We start from the raw sequence: 10,559 nt of genomic DNA on the forward strand, positions 1-10,559 counted from the left end.
GCTATCAGGTAAATTAACACGACTTATGAGGAAAAATGTAAAGTTTGATTGGACCGATGACTGTGAGTAGAGTTTTCAGGAATTAAAACGGTGGTTAGTTTCAGCTCCAGTATTAGCTATTCCATTAGGGGAAGACGGGTTTGTAATATACAGTGATGCCTCTTTGAAGGGTCTTGGATTCGTGTTGATGCAGCACGATAGGGTTATTGCATATGCGTCTAGGCAGCTTAAAGAATATGAGAAGAATTATCATGTCCATGATTTAGAGCTTGCTGCGGTGGTGTATGCTCTTGAGATTTAGAGGCATTACCTATATGGTAGAAAGTGCAAGATTTTCATGAATCACAAGAACCTGAATATTTCTTTACCTAGAAAGAGTTGAATATGAGGCAAAGAAGGAGGCTAAAGCTCATTAAAGATTATGATTGCATGATTAGTTACCATCCCGGAAAAGCGAATGTAGTGGCAGATGCTCTGAGCAAGAAATCAGGGGGACCTGTACTGGCAGTTATGGAGATTTAGCACTTGATTCTAATGGATTTGGAGAGGCTCAGTATAGAGTTAATAGAAGAGAGTCCTCAGGCAGTCATTGCTAGTCTAGTGGTTCAGCCTACGCTATACGAGATGATTAAAGTAGCTTAGGGGGATGATATAGAGTTGGCAGGGGTAATGGCTAGAGTGTGGGATGGTCAGGGAGAAGAGTTCAACATATCAGATGATAGAGCCTTGCGATTTTGTGCTAGGCTCTGTGTTCCTGCAGATACCAAGATCAGGAGAACTATATTAGAGGAGGCTCACAGATCCCTATATACCGTACATCCAGGTAGCACTAAAATGTATAGAGATCTGCAAGAGTACTTCTGGTGGAGTGGGATGAAGAGAGAAATAGCCGAATTTGTACAGCGGTGCTTAACGTGTCAACAGGTTAAAGCTAAACACCAGAGACCAGCAAGGCAGTTGCAGCCGTTGTTTATTCTAGAGTGGAAATGGGACTACGTTTCTATAGATTTTGTTACGGGGTTACCACCAGTGCGATAGGGGTTGAATGCAATTTGGGTGGTGGTTGATCGTTTGACGAAGACCGCTCATTTCATCCCTATTAAATTTGGTTATTCCATGGACCAGTTGGCAAAGATTTACGTTCAAGAGATAGTTTGTGTCCATGGTGTGTCGGTATCCATAGTCTCCGATCGAGATCCTCGGTTTGCTTCACGATTCTAGAAAAGTTTTTAGGAGGCTATAGGTACACAGTTAGCTTTTAGCACTACTTTCCATCCCCAAACAGGTGGTCAGCCTGAGAGGAAGATTCAGACATTAGAAGATATGTTTCATGCTTGTGTGCTTGATTTTGGAGGCAGTTGGATTCAGTTTATGTCGTTAGTCGAGTTTGCTTACAATAACAGCTATCAAGTTAGTATCGGCATGGCTCCATATGAGGCATTGTATGGTAGGATATGTCGTTCTCCTCTCTTCTAGGACGAGGTAGGCGAAAGGTGAGTTTTGGGTCTAAAGATAGTACATTAGGCTTGTGACGAGGTCCAACTAATTAAAGAAAGAATCAGTACAGCACAGCGTCGGCAGAAAAGCTATGCGGACACTCAATGCCAAAAGTTAGAGTTTGATGTGGGAGATTGAGTATTTTTGAAGATAGCTCCCCTGAAAGGAGTTATGAGGTTTGGGAAGAAGGGAAAGTTGAGCCCTAGGTATATTGGCCCTTTCGAGATACTGAAGAGAATAGGGTCAGTTGCCTATAGGCTAGCTTTGCCGCCAACTTTGGCTCGAATTCATGACGTGTTTCATGTTGCTATGTTAAGGAAATACATCCCAGACCCATCCCATATAATCAACTATGCAGAGATAGAACTCAAGGATTCACTAGCTTATGAAGAGACGCCAGTATAGATTTTAGATAGAAAGGCACAAGAACTACGTACTAAAGAAATTCAGTTAGTGAAAGTTTTGTGGAAAAATCATGCTATAGAGGAAGCTTCTTAGGAACTCGAGGAGCAGATCAGACAGAGATTCCCGCAGTTGTTTCAAGAGGTATTGAGGTAATCAGGTAAAGTATAATAGTTAGATAAGTTTCTTTTGCAGGTACATGTATAGATTTAGTGAGTAGATAGTTTCAGTTTTGTATATGTAATCTCCCAGAACATAAAATGTAACCACGGTATTCATCCGCCATAAGTGAGGGCAAGTAATAAAATAAGTAGACCCTTTTCCTTTATGGGATGATAGATGGAGATACAGACAGTAAATTTCAAGGACGAAATTTTATAAGGAGGGGATAATATAATAACCCGAAGAATTTTTAGCATCTTGTCAATGAACAAAGGAGATTCGTCGACGAGGATATAAGAGGAACTCGTTAACGAGGACAGAGTTCGTCGATGAGAAAATACCGAGAGAAGTTTTTTGGGGCAGTATGAAATTCATTGACGAGAGAGGAAGTTCATAGACGAAATTCCTTAAAGACTCGTCGATGAGATGACGTGTCTCGTTGACGAATGTAGGGCTATAAATAGTGGAAATCCGGATTAAATTGCAAAATTTGGCACAACAATCACTTACTCTCTCTCTCTCTCTCTCTCTCTAAAACACCTCTCCCTCCTTGTCTCTTCGATTCTAGGTCCGTTTTAAGCCAGATCAACGATTTGAAGCCACCACGACGCTCCTAGCGAAGTTCTCTGCAAGTCTGCTGGAGCTGATCGTTGGTGGAGTTGGTTTAGATTTCATCCCAATCTTAGAGTAAGACATTTTATTCGGTATTTGTCTTTCCCTTAGTTATAAGAAATACAATACACGAAGAAATACTGATTTTTTGTTCTAGGGGATGTTGTTTTCAGGGTGTTGAGTGGAAAACCCTGCGGGTGTAAGGCTAGAGTTCAGTGAGGGACCTTTCAGAGATAAGGTAAGAGAAATATGCTATGCTAGGAAATTTGTTTATGTTAATAGAAATTTTACCAAGATGTATGTATATCAGTTATTATGTAATTTTCAGAATATGTGTTCTAAGAGTATGTGTGGCCTGAGTAGATAATATTTGATGTAGAACTTTATACAATTTTTCCAGTATTTGAAGTTATATAGAACATACAGATATAGCCATATATTCATAGAGATTATACAGAAAGATGTACGTACATATACAAATTTTATTCAAATAGTTTCACAAAACAGTTATATATACACATATATGTATACAGATGTGTACTCAGATCAGTATGTTATAGTTTTATACAGATCTGTATATTACAAATGTTTATCGAGAATAGTATATAATAGTTTTACTCAGATCAGTATATCACAGCTTTATTCAGAACAGTATATATAGTATTGATAGTATGTCATGTTTCCTATTACCATAACATACAGAGTGTATAGATAAAGTATATAGCCAGAGTATGTAGATAGATAGACAGAGATAGCATCAAGATGCTACAAATACAACATACAAAGATTATAGTAATTACAGTACAAAAATAGCGTTACGGTAATTTTGGAACATGATGAAAACAGTAAAAGAGTATATATGTGTATATATATATATAGTGTAAGATCCCTGAGGAATGATTACAGACAGATACAGATAAAGAATACAGAGCATGGTACCGTTGCTATATACAGATAGAGTGCAACCACATATCTCAGATAGTGTGTGGGTAACGTCAAACTGTGCTCGGAGAGGATGTAGCTCCCTAGTTCGCTTGGTTGAGGGGCCAGTTTGACGAGGTAGCAGCCAGTCCCGAGCCTAGGAGTGGATGCAGTTTGGCCGGACTGAGGTAGTGTAGAGTATATTGACTTATCTAGAGGGCCGACCAGATTAAGTCCCGCCTACAGGCCGCACAACATTATCATGAGGGGTCAAATCATGACATACAGAGTTCTAGGGATAAAGCACAGTTATGTTTATGTATACAGTTTTATAGTAACTAATGAGTGTAGTATGATATTAGTAGTATGAAAAGTAGAAAATACAGATGATACAATTATATTTTAAATTGTGAAAAGGATGGACATGCTTTACAGATTTACTATTTCATTATAGTTCAGTTGTTATTTTAACAGTATGCAACTTAGTCGCCACACACTAGTAATAGCATATTTCCACTTACTAAGCGTCGACTCACCCTATGATTTTAACATTTTTCAGGTGAACTAGTTGGGCAAGCTGACCAGGCTCGCGGATAGAGAGTTTATTTGATTATCCTGGATTAGAGGGTAAGTTTGTGTAGGGTTTTGTGTTTTGGGACTGATATTTTGGAGAGAGATGTATTATATAGTATGGCTTGGAAATATAAATCCCTAGTATTGTATGATGTGTATGGATGTATGGATTATGTTTCCGCTGCATAGGTATAATTTGATATTCAGATTTACCCCGGTGCCTTCCGAGGCTCAAGTTCCATAGCAGGGGGTATCAGAACAGTTAATATATATAAAAAAATAGTGAGAATTTTGAGAATGTTAAAGCCCCAAACTCGAAAATCCGATCCGATGTGTTATACCTGAATAAATAGTGCTTCGTGGAGCCCCGAACCCACCTTGTGGGACACGAGTGCCACGTCATTCATTTTCCTATACCTGATATTCCATTAATAATTACACAGCGGAAAACATAACTATCATCCTCAATCATATAAAATACCAGAATTTTCTACTTTTATCTATATACCAAAATCAACTTTTTGTCAACTTGTAATCACATATATACACATCTCCAAAAACATAATCCACAACTTCTGTATTCACAACCATTCATTTCTCAGAAGACTTAAAACATAAAACATAAAATTTATACATTCCTAGAAGTATTATAAAAAATTATACCCTTTCTATTTCTATATCCCAAAAATAATATAACAACCTCGAGCTCTCTAAGCTTGATCTCGTGGAGGTCCTGAAAAAGATAAATTTGTAATCGGGTGAGACACATCTCAGTAAAGGAAGAAATAGTATATTAAATCAGCGTGTGATCAACATGAGATTTAAAAATAACATATTTATATCATTTGCAAACCATTAGCATAAATTCTGAAATCATTTCCTGAACCTAATCAAACACATGTATGGTATTTTACCCACGAGACTACCCAAGGATAGGGGTGATTACTTGCCCATACAAATAGCACCCTCTGCTTTGATACTTTAGGCAACCAAAGGTCACAACTGAAGCATATCAGAGTACTCACCTTACTCAGTAAACCCTCATGTGAAGAAGTAATCTCATACTCACATAATTCATACAAAAGTTTACCGGCGAAGGCTCCCAAGAATAGGGAAATCTACCAACCCATACAAGTAGTTTCCCTCTGCCCTAGCGTGTTATGCAGCCTACTGCCACACCTGATACAACTAGGGCGCTCACCTTTCTCAGCAAGCCCTCGAGCGAAGAGTTTACCCCACCCAAACATAACATGTTCTACTAGTATAAATACTAATAATACCATAATACACTATTCTACCTGTCATTATTCTGAAATTCATATTTATTCATGTTCTCAACTTTGACATTTCTTAGCGTTTCACTTTATATGACTCTTTCCCATTTTACATTGTTGACATATCACATTTCATTTCCATTTCATTCATTTTCATTTTAATCCATAAAATACTCGGCATCTTCTCAGCCTTGGTTGTTTAGTTTCGGCATTTTTCAGCCCTGGTTGTTTAGTCTCGGGATCTTTTCAACCATGTTTGTTTAGTCTCGGCATCTTTTAAGGCGTGTTTGTTTCCATAGTTGCATTAACACTCACATGTAGCATATTCCATATAACATTTCATTTCAGTGCATTTCCTGTATAATGCGCATCTTATACATATAGCATAGTCCCACACAAAGTTCTATTTTACTCATGCCACACTATTTAACGCTAAAATTCATATATATATATTCCCTGTAAAATAAGTCAACCTACATTTAACATTCAAATACTGAAAATATACCTTTCTCATCTTACATAATTATCCTGAAAATATCATTCACTTACATCAATTCATTTTCACATATACGTATCTAAATAAACAGCCCTAGGCTCAGAAAACGTAATTTAAACGGTTGGCATTTTAAACCTATACAAAAACATATACATGTATATTAATAACATATTTCATTTCCCAATTAATTCATAAATATCTGATTTAATATGTATTTCCCCCTTACTTGATTTCTTGAACTACGCCAACAAGGATCTCAAGAAGATACCAACGGCGCTCACCTGAATCCTGAATCAAAAATCCTAGTTCCATTAAATCAACCTTAAATAAAATACTATTTTAACATTTCCTAAGTTCATAAATTCCAAATAAATAATTATACCATCAAATATAACCAATTTACTTAATTCTCCAAATCCCACTCTCACTTTGGAGTAGTGTCTAAGAAACCCAAATTGAAAATTTCCTCCAACCAAAATGACAACGATCGCGACTAGGACCCTATGGTAGTGCCTGATCATTGATTTAGCGGCAAATTTAAGGAGAAATTGAGAAAATAGGAAAAAATTACCTTACCCCAGGAATGGTGCCTACGCCACTCCCACGATAAATCTACTCCAGTAGAAATGTCTGTGGCGGAGTTAGGAATCCAACGGTACCTTCTGTTTCCCAATTAGCCGAATATCTACCAAAAAATTGAGAAAAAAGAGAAGAAAGACAGGGGAGAGAATTGGAAACATAAAAGGGGTATGACCTCTGTCAGTTTCTTCAGGAAACAATTCCTGAAAGCTTAATGTCTAAGCTTTAACATATCAACATTATATATATTTATATAGATCTAAATATCCACTACTATTATTATATTAAATATATATATATATATATATATGTGTGTGTGTGTGTGTATATATATATATATAATACTTTAACTTATATTATATACTAACCTTACATATATATATATATGTACATATATAACTTAATATACATATCTTTTATTTCAATTTTTTTCCACACTATTTCTTTTATTTGTTTGTTTAATTAATTGATTTAATAATATTTAATTAATTGCTTGATTAATAATTTTAATTAATAATTTTTTTCTGGGTTATTAAAAATCTCATATTCAGTTATCTTTCCTAAGGCTTCTTTATTCTCTCTTCCTCCTCATATATTTGGTTGTGTGTCCTTTGTCCATCAGTTATCTCCAAGAATGAATAAGTTAGATCCTTGTGCTATCAAATGTATTTTTCTAGGTTAGTCCTATATTCAAATGGGTTATCGATGTTATAATCCTACTTTACATCGATTCTTTGTATTTTTTGATGTCACCTTTTCTGAGTCTACACCATACTGCTCTGATTCCTTGAGTTTCGTTGACCTTGATGAGTCCCTTCCTCTGCCCTGCCTTCCAGATCCAAACCTAGTACCTCTGCCCAATCCTCCCACATCTTCATTTAGTCTGAGTCCTTCTCGTCACTTGAATCATCCCAATTTTCAAGTATACACACGAATACTCAAGGGGGAAGTGCCTTCTTCAGATTCTACTATTGTGCCTTTAGTTCCCTCGTTAGATGATCTTATTTCTCATGATGTTGATCCTCCAACATTTGTTCAAAAAGTTAAACACACTTGCACCCAACATTGAATCTCTAATTTTGTTTGTTATGATTTCTTGTCACCCTCTTATTACTATTTTGCTAGTACTTTGACTTTTGTTGCTCTTCCAATATCTATTTCTAAAGCTTTATCCCATTCAGGGTAGAGGATGACAATTGTAGAAAAGATACATGCACTACATGATAATGATACTTGAGATTTGGTACCTTTTCCTTATGATAAGTCTATGGCTAGTTGTTGCTAAGTGTACAATGTGAAGGTCAATCCTGATGGTTTTGTGGCTCTTTTTATGGCTCGCCTTGTCACTTAGGGGTATAATTAGGTGTGTGGTCCGGATTATTCAAACACATTCTCCCCGGTTGCTAAACTTGGCTCGGTACATTTTTTCATTTCTTTAGCCACCCCTTCTCATTGGCCTCTACATCAATTAGATGTGAAGAGTTCTTTCCTACATGGTTATCTTCATGAGGAGGTATATATAGAGCAACCCCCTGGGTTTGTTGCTCAAGGGGAGTAAGGCTTAGTATATCGGCGTGAGAAATCATTGTATGGATTAAAACAATCTCTAAAAGCATGGTTTGACCATTTTAGTTTTGTAGTATTTGAGTTTGGGCTTCATCAGTATATAGTAGATCACTCTGTATTTTATCGTCATACTCCATCGAGCAGTATTTTCTTATTATATATATGGATAACATTGTGATCACTGGTGATGATGATATAGAGTAAGTTTTAAACCAAAGACTCGAGAGCATTGGAGTACTTCTTGGGTATATAAGTATCAAGATCTTGTACGGGAATTGTGTTGTCATAGAGGAAGTACATTCTTGATCTTTTATATAAGATGGGGCTGTTGGGATCCAAACCTATTGATACACCTATGGTACCAATAGTACGTTAATGTTAGATATGGGTAATTTGTTGCCTAACCTAGGTCAATACTGGAGACTTGTTGGAAAGTTGAATTATCTCACACTCACTTGACCAGATATATCCTTCGCAACAAGTGTTGTGAGTCAATTTCTCGATTCCTTGAGAACAAGTCACTGGAATGTAGTAATTCACATTTTGAGATATCTCATTGGTGCACTAGGGAGAGGTCTTTTATATATTAGGATTGAGGTTGCACTCATATTTAGGGATATACATATGTAGATTAGGCCGGATCACCCTCTGATTGAAGATTCGAAACCGAGTATTGTATCTTTGTTGGTGGTAATTTGGTGTCTCGAAAAAGTAAGAAACAAACTGTGGTGGCTAGGTCGAGTGACGAGTCAAAATATTGGGCTATGACGCACACTACATGTGAACTTGTCTGACTGAAGAACATGTTGAAAGAACTAGGTTTTCCATATTCTCGGCCTATGGATTTGATGTGTGATTGTTGGCTTGGGAGTCAAGTCTAGAGGGGGGATGAGTGGACTCTTTTACGCATTTAGGCTTTTATTTACAAAATAATAAATCTTGGCAAGATACAAACAATTATATCATAATATATAAAATATAAATCATGCAAAAGACATAAACAAAACAGTGTAGGGAAGAAAAGTTTAACACTGATGTTTAACGTGATTCGGCCTCTTGCCTACGTCCACACCTTGAGACATACTCAAAGATTCCACAATCCATTATACGTCTCCTTCACCGGTGGAGAAGCCTTTACAAACAGGAACAAATCCCTATTGCTCACCAAGAACCTTCACACGGGAACCAATCCCTTTCGCTCACCAAGAGCCACGAGGTTCACTAAGAATCCTTGCAATTTGGTTTACCAAGAACCCCCACACTTTGGTTCACCAAGAACCCTTTAACAACTTAAGGATGAAATGATTTACAACAACAGTGCTCCTTGAATGAGCTAATAATAAATACAATCAAATCTCTTACAAATCTCTCCAAGTAATGATTCACAACTAGAATAAAGAGTAAGAGAGACTTTGAGCACAAGAATGATGGACTAAAATGTGGTGTGCTTGGGAATAATATATGAACTACTAAATCAATGTGTAAAAAAAGTCTTTGGAAATATAGGCAAAATGGGTTACTAGCTGTTTTTTGGTCGTTATGCTTGTAAAATAATTGTTTACTTTGAAAACTAGTCGTATATAGTCGTTGGACTGAATCCCAACGCAAATCATCAACTATTTGACCCAATTTGTCAACTAATTACCCCCAATTAGTCGACTGTTTTAGCTAGGATACATTTTGCCTGAAATCATCGACAAATTACCCCAAATTGTTGACTAATTACCCAAATCATAAAAATTTATCAACATGTAAGTTGTGAGATTTTTTCTTAGATTTCCATAGATATCAAGATTGTCTTTTTTTGAGTTTTCTATCAAAAGTTATGCCCCAAATACCAAAGGGCGTTCAGGAAATTTGAGAGGTGCATAACTGAGATTTTAAACCCAACCAGGACCAAGTTTGTAAAAGATTATAACACTAATATGATTTAAAACTTATCCTTATGAAAAATATACTAGATTTTCTTGAATCGTTAGGTAAATAAAAATAGTTTCGACTCAACCGGAACTAAGTATATTAAAGTTCACAATACTAAGACCACTCAACACTTGTCCCATTTTAATCAAAATTGAGTATAAGATATTTTCATATAATTCATGATTTTGCATTTGAAAAATCTTACGTATGCAACAATGAAAAACTTATTTTTCATTTAAGCGATATCCTATATACTGTATGCATATGCAATTTGCTCAACTTTTGTTCAATAATCATGCATGAAACAAAATCGCAAAAGTTACAATAATTCCTACCTCAAACACTCTCAATTACATAGAATTCTACATTAGCTTCCTTGGATGTGCTTGAATTCTTCCAAATGAGTTTCCTTTTTATCTTTCCTACTCGAACATCTACTCGGTCCGATTTTCGCCTTTGATTCAGTACCTTCATATATTTGTCACTTATACATGTGCTTAACGTGATATGCAAAGATAGGATACACTTGGAACAACAAATAAATTAATATCATCGAA

Source organism: Malania oleifera, chromosome 9 (genome assembly GCF_029873635.1).
Source record: "Malania oleifera isolate guangnan ecotype guangnan chromosome 9, ASM2987363v1, whole genome shotgun sequence".
Lineage (NCBI taxonomy): Eukaryota > Viridiplantae > Streptophyta > Magnoliopsida > Santalales > Ximeniaceae > Malania > Malania oleifera.